The sequence below is a fragment of the Scyliorhinus torazame genome, chromosome 16 (assembly GCF_047496885.1).
Source record: "Scyliorhinus torazame isolate Kashiwa2021f chromosome 16, sScyTor2.1, whole genome shotgun sequence".
Taxonomy (NCBI): domain Eukaryota; kingdom Metazoa; phylum Chordata; class Chondrichthyes; order Carcharhiniformes; family Scyliorhinidae; genus Scyliorhinus; species Scyliorhinus torazame.
In genome coordinates, this window is record NC_092722.1 from 113,437,990 (window position 1) to 113,445,568 (window position 7,579).

Genomic DNA, 7,579 nt, shown 5'->3' on the forward strand with positions numbered 1-7,579 from the left:
TGGGTTGATACCTGGGACTTTGATGTTGTGGCCATTTCGGAGACATGGATAGAGCAGGGACAGGAATGGATGTTGCAGGTTCCGGGGTTTAGGTGTTTTAGTAAGCTCAGAGAAGGAGGCAAAAGAGGGGGAGGTGTGGCGCTGCTAGTCAAGAGCAGTATTACGGTGGCGGAGAGGATGCTAGATGGGGACTCATCTTCCGAGGTAGTATGGGCTGAGGTTAGAAACAGGAAAGGAGAGGTCACCCTGTTGGGAGTTTTCTATAGGCCTCCAAATAGTTCTAGGGATGTAGAGGAAAGGATGGCGAGGATGATCCTGGATAAGAGCAAAAGTAACAGGGTAGTTATTATGGGAGACTTTAACTTTCCAAATATTGACTGGAAAAGATATAGTTCGAGTACATTAGATGGGTCGTTTTTTGTACAGTGTGTGCAGGAGGGTTTCCTGACACAATATGTTGACAGGCCAACAAGAGGCGAGGCCACGTTGGATTTGGTTTTGGGTAATGAACCAGGCCAGGTGTTGGATTTGGAGGTAGGAGAGCACTTTGGGGACAGTGACCACAATTCGGTGACGTTTACGTTAATGATGGAAAGGGATAAGTATACACCGCAGGGCAAGAGTTATAGCTGGGGGAAGGGCAATTATGATGCCATTAGACGTGACTTGGGGGGGATAAGGTGGAGAAGTAGGCTGCAAGTGTTGGGCACACTGGATAAGTGGAGCTTGTTCAAGGATCAGCTACTGCGTGTTCTTGATAAGTATGCACCGGTCAGGCAGGGAGGAAGGCATAGAGCGAGGGAACCGTGGTTTACCAAAGAAGTGGAATCTCTTGTTAAGAGGAAGAAGGAGGCCTATGTGAAGATGAGGTGTGAAGTTTCAGTTGGGGCGATGGATAGTTACAAGGTAGCGAGGAAGGATCTAAAGAGAGAGCTAAGACGAGCAAGGAGGGGACATGAGAAGTATTTGGCAGGTAGGATCAAGGAAAACCCAAAAGCTTTCTATAGGTATGTCAGGAAAAGGCGAATGACTAGGGAAAGAGTAGGACCAGTCAAGGACAGGGATGGGAAGTTGTGTGTGGAGTCTGAAGAGATAGGAGAGATACTAAATGAATATTTTTCGTCAGTATTCACTCAGGAAAAAGATAATGTTGTGGAGGAGAATGCTGAGACCCAGGCTATTAGAATAGATGGCATTGAGGTACATAGGGAAGAGGTGTTGGCAATTCTGGACAGGCTGAAAATAGATAAGTCCCCGGGGCCTGATGGGATTTATCCTAGGATTCTCTGGGAGGCCAGGGAAGAGATTGCTGGACCTTTGGCTTTGATTTTTATGTCATCATTGGCTACAGGAATAGTGCCAGAGGACTGGAGGATAGCAAATGTGGTCCCTTTGTTCAAAAAGGGGAGCAGAGACAACCCCGGCAACTATAGACCGGTGAGCCTCACGCCTGTAGTGGGTAAAGTCTTGGAGGGGTTTGTTTTTTTAAAAAAAAATGTTTTTTGAAATTTTTTTCCCAAACAACAATTTTTCCCCCTTACAAAGCAAACGCAACAATAACAATACAGAAATTTTTAACAATACACAAGTAACAAAACCCCTTTATCTTTGACCTAAACTAAACTAAACCCCCCCCGCCCCCCCTCCCCCCCCCCCCTTCCCCCTGGGTTGCTGCTGCTGGTCATCTGTCTTCCCTCTAACGTTCCCCTAGGTAGTCGAGAAATGGCTGCCACCGCCTGGTGAACCCTTGAGCCGATCCTCTCAGGGCAAACTTTATCTGCTCCAGTTTAATGAACCCCGCCATATCATTTACTCAGGCCTCCAGTCCGGGGGGTTTCGCCTCCTTCCACATGAGTAGGATCCTGCGCCGGGCTACTAGGGACGCAAAGGCCACAACGTCGGCCTCTTTCGCCTCCTGCACTCCCGGCTCTTCCGCAACTCCAAATAGAGCTAACCCCCAGCCTGGTTTGACCCGGGCCTTCACCAACTGCGAAATCACTCCCGTCACTCCCTTCCAATACCCTTCCAGTGCCGGGCACGCCCAAAACATATGTGCGTGGTTTGCCGGGCTCCCGCCACACCTCCCACATTTGTCCTCCACTCCAAAGAACCTGCTCAATCTTGCTCCCGTTATGTGTGCTCTATGTAGCACCTTAAATTGAATCAGGCTAAGCCTGGCGCATGAGGAAGAGGAATTTACCCTGCTTAGGGCATCAGCCCACATACCCTCCTCTATCTCCTCCCCTAATTCTTCTTCCCACTTTCCTTTTAGTTCGCCCACCGACTCCTCCCCCTCTTCCCTCATCTCTCGATAAATCTCTGACACCTTGCCCTCTCCGACCCACACCCGGGGCAATGTCTAGTAAACGCCCTCACCTGCATATATCTCAGGAAGTTTCCCCGGGGCAACTTATACTTTTCCTCCAATGCTCCCAAGCTCGCAAAAGTCCCATCTATAAATAAATCTCCCACCCTCCTAATTCCCAACTGGTACCAGCTCTGAAATCCTCCATCCATTCTTCCTGGGGCGAACCTATGGTTGTTCCTGATAGGGGACTCCACCAGGGCTCCCCGCACCCCTCTCTGTCGCCTCCACTGTCCCCAGATATTCAGTGTTGCCGCCACCACCGGGTTCGTGGTAAACCTTTTAGGTGAGAACGGAAGCGGCGCCGTTACCAGCGCCTCTAAACTCGTCCCTTTACAGGACTTTCTCTCCAGTCTTTTCCACGCCGCTCCCTCACCCTCCATCATCCATCTACGTATCATTGCCACATTACGGCCCAATAGTAATCGCCCAAGTTCGGTAGTGCCAATCCTCCTCTGTCCCTACTACGCTGAAGGAACCCCCTCCTTACTCTCGAGACTTTCCCTGCCGACACGAAGCTCGTGATGCTCCTGTCTATTTTATTAAAAAAGGTCTTGGTGATTAATATAGGGAGACATTGAAATACAAATAAGAACGTCGGGAGGAACATCATCTTAATTGCTTGCACCCTGCCCGCCAGCGATAGAGGCTGCATGTCCCACCTCTTGAAGTCCTCCTCCATTTGTTCTACCAGCCGTGTCAGATTAAGTCTGTGCAAGGTTCCCCAGCTCCTAGCGATCTGAATCCCCAGGTATCGGAAGTTTCTTTCCACTTTCCTTAGCGGCAAGCCTTCTATCTCTCTACTCTGGTCCCCTGGATGTATCACAAATAATTCACTCTTCCCCATGTTTAGCCTATACCCCGAGAATTCCCCGAACCCCCTCAAAATTCGCATAACCTCTATCATTCCCCCCGCTGGGTCCGACACGTATAACAATAGGTCATCCGCGTATAACGAGACTCGGTGTTCTTCTCCCCCTCTAATCACCCCTCTCCATTTCCTGGAGTCTCTCAACGCCATGGCCAGAGGTTCAATTGCCAACGTGAACAACAATGGAGACAGCGGGCATCCCTGTCTTGTTCCCCTATAGAGTCGGAAATACTCCGATCTATGTCGACATGTAACTACGTTTGCCGTTGGAGCCCATAAAGAAGTCTAACCCAGCTAATAAACCCGTTCCCAAACCCAAACCTCCTTAACACTTCCCATATATACTCCCACTCCACCCTATCAAATGCCTTCTCTGCATCCATTGCCGCCACTATCTCTGCCTCCCCCTCCACTGGGGGCATCATTATCACCCCTAATAGTCGTCGCACGTTAACATTCAGTTGTCTCCCTTTTACGAAGCCTGTCTGGTCTTCGTGCACCACCCCCGGGACACAGTCCTCTATCCTCGATGCCAGTACCTTTGCCAGCAATTTGGCGTCCACGTTCAATAGTGAAATAGGTCTATAGGACCCGCACTGCAACGGATCTTTGTCCCTCTTCAAAATTAGCGATATCGTCGCCTCCGACATCGTCGGGGGTAGAGTCCCCCCTTCCCTGGCCTCATTGAACGTCCTCGCCATCAACGGGGCCAACAAGTCCACATATTTTCTGTAATATTCCACCGGGAACCCGTCTGGTCCTGGGGCCTTCCCTGCTTGCATGCTTCTCAGTCCCTTAATGACCTCGTCCACCTCAATCGGTGCCCCCAGGCCTACCACCTCCTGCTCCTCCACTTTCGGGAACCTCAATTGGTCCAGGAACTGCCGCATCCCCTCCTCTCCCTCTGGGGGTTGAGACCTATACAGTTCCTCATAAAAGGTCTTGAACACCTCATTTATCTTTCCTGCCCTTCGCACCGTGTCTCCCCTTTCGTCTCTAATTCCTCCTATCTCCCTCGCTGCTGCCCTCTTTCGCAATTGATGAGCCAACAGGCGACTAGCCTTTTCCCCATATTCATACCTCCTCCCCTGTGCCTTCCTCCACAGTACCTCCGCCTTTCTGGTGGTCAGAAGGTCAAACTCCGTCTGGAGTCGTCTCCTCTCCCTGTACAATTCCTCCTCCGGGGTCTCTGCAAATTCCCTATCCACCCTTAAAATCTCCCCCAGTAATCTTTCCCTTTCCTTGGCCTCTGTTTTCCTTTTGTGGGCCCCAATGGAGATCAGCTCTCCTCTGACCACCGCTTTTAGTGCTTCCCATACCACTCCCACAGGGACCTCGCCGTCGTCATTGACCTCCAGGTATCTCTCAATACACCCCCGCACTCTTGCACACACTCCCTCATCCGCCATCAGTCCCACATCTAATCGCCAGAGTATTCTCTGCTCCCTTTCCTCTCCTAATTCCAGGTCCACCCAATGTGGGGCATGATCCGAAACCGCTATGGCTGAGTACTCAGCTTCTTCCACCCTAGAGATCAACGACCTTCCCAAAACAAAAAAATCTATCCGGGAGTACACTTTATGGACATGGGAGAAGAAGGAAAACTCCCTAGCCCTAGGTCTAAGAAATCGCCATGGATCCACTCCCCCCATTTGGTCCATAAACCCCTTAAGTACCTTGGCCGCTGCCGGCCTTCTTCAGGTCCTTGAGCTGTATCTATCTAGCCCCGGGTCCAGCACCGTATTAAAGTCCCCTCCTAAAATCAAGTTTCCTACCTCCAGGTCCGGTATACGCCCCAGCATCCGTCTCATAAATCCCACATCGTCCCAGTTTGGGGCATACACATTAACCAACACGACCTCCATTCCCTCCAGCCTGCCACACACCATTACATATCTACCTCCGCTATCTGCTACGATGTTCTTTGCTTCAAATGCTACCCGTTTCCCCACCAAAATGGCCACCCCTCTATTCTTTGCGTCCAGTCCTGAGTGGAACACCTGTCCCACCCATCCTTTCCTTAACCTAACTTGGTCCACCACCCTTAGGTGCGTCTCTTGGAGCATAACCACGTCTGCCCTTAGTCCTTTCAAATGCGCGAGCACTCGGGCCCTTTTTATCGGTCCGTTCAGGCCTCTCACGTTCCACGTGATCAGCCTCACTAGGGGGCTACCTGCCCCCCTCCCATGTCGACTAGCCATTACCTTCTCTAGGCCAGTCCCATATCCCGCCTCCGCGCTCCCGCTCGCTCCCCCAGCGTCGCACACCATCCCCGCCCACCCACTCTTTAGCCATTTCCTTTTGGATTTCCGCAGCAGCAACCCAGTTGTCCCCCCCCCGCTAGATCTCTTTCTAGCATGATTGCTCCCCCCATATTACTTCCGTAAGTCAGCTGACTTCAACTGACCCCGGCTACTCCTGCTCACTCCTCGACCCCCCCGTGTGGGGAACTCCCATCCGCCTTGCGCCTGTCTTCCCGCCTTATTCTTTCTGGCGCGGGAACATCCCTTTACCTGACCCGCCTCTTATGGCGCAGCTCCCTTTCCCCTCCCCCTCCCCTTCCCCATTCTCCAACTATGTCCCGTCTTTCCCCCCTCACCGGCGCCCACATTTCTCCAATGTCTCCCCCCTTCCCGATTTACTTCTCAATTAACTTCAACCATAACATTAACAATAACATTTCCTGCAGCATCAGTCCCTCAGTTCCGATCCAATTTCTCTTCTTTGATGAAGGTCCATGCTTCCTCCGCCGTCTCGAAATAATGGTGTCTCTCCTGATACGTGACCCATAGTCTTGCCGGCTGCAGCATCCCGAACTTCACCTTCCTTTTATGCAACACCTCTTTGGCTCGGTTGAAGCTCGCCCTCCTTCTCGCCACCTCCGCACTCCAATCCTGGTATACCCGTACCACTGCATTCTCCCATCTGCTACTCCGCACCTTTTTAGCCCATCTCAGGACTTCTTCTCTATCCTTAAGGCGGTAAAATCGCACGATTATCGCCCTGGGTGGTTCTCCCGCTTTTGGTCTTCTCGCCGGAATCCGATTTGCCCACTCCACCTCCAAGGGGCCCGTAGGGGCCTCAGCACCCATCAGTGAGCTCAGCATCGTACTTGCGTACGCTCCACAGTCCACTCCTTCCACACCCTCAGGGAGACCCAGTATCCAAAGGTTCTCCCTTCGCGCTCCATTTTCTAGGGCTTCGATCCTTTCAGTACACTTTTTATGAAGTGCCTCGTGCGTCTGTGTCTTAACCGCCAGGCCCAGGATCTCGTCCTCAATATCTGTTACCTTCTGCTCCACCACGCAGAGCTCTGTCTCCTGGGTCTTTAATGTCTCCTTGAGCCCCTCAATTGCCTGTAGCAACGGGGTCAGCACCTCCCTCTTCAGCAGCTCCACGCACCGTCTCACAATTTCATCCTGCTCAGGCCCCCATGTCGCCTGCGCTTTCTCCGCCGCCATCTTGTACTTTTCTCTTTCTGACCCTTTGGTCGACGATTCCTCGCGCTGCAGCCGCCGCCGCCGGTTTTTTCCCTCCTTCGTTTAGGGGGGACTCCCTTCTCACACACCCCACACCGGGTTGCATCGTCGAAAAATTCCCCGTTGGGGCTCTTAAAAGAGCCCAAAGGTCCGTCGGAGCTGGAGCCGCCGAAGCGTGCGGCTAGCTGGGCATCACCGCAACCGGAAGTCCCTTCAGTGGCCTTGATGAGGTCTTTTCACAGTTGTTCCCTCTGCTGCTAGAATTCACCTTTGATACAGGCCCTCAGGTCAGCTTGCAGCTTTAAGCTTGCCCTTCCCCCGCCTGCATGCTGGAAGAGGCCCTGTTTATCCTGCAGTTGCAGCCAAATCTTTTACTGTTTCTGGCAACCCAGAGACATACCTTTCCTGGGGGACACTGTCGGGGGAATATTGCAGCCTTCTTCCCACACCGGGAAATGTCAAACAAATGCCGTGGGGGCCCTGTAAAAGAGCCCAAAAGTCCGTTCCAAGCAGGAGCTGCCGAATGTGCGACCTAGCTCTGCATAGCCGCACCCGGAACCTTGGAGGGGATTATAAGAGACAAGATTTATAATCATCTAGATAGGAATAATATGATCAGGGATAGTCAGCATGGCTTTGTGAAGGGTAGGTCATGCCTCACAAACCTTATCGAGTTCTTTGAGAAGGTGACTGAACAGGTAGACGAGGGTAGAGCAGTTGATGTGATGTATATGGATTTCAGTAAAGCGTTTGATAAGGTTCCCCACGGTAGGCTATTGCAGAAAATACGGAGGCTGGGGATTGAGGGAGCTTTAGAGATGTGGATCAGAAATTGGCTAGCTGAAAGAAGACAGAGGGTGGTGG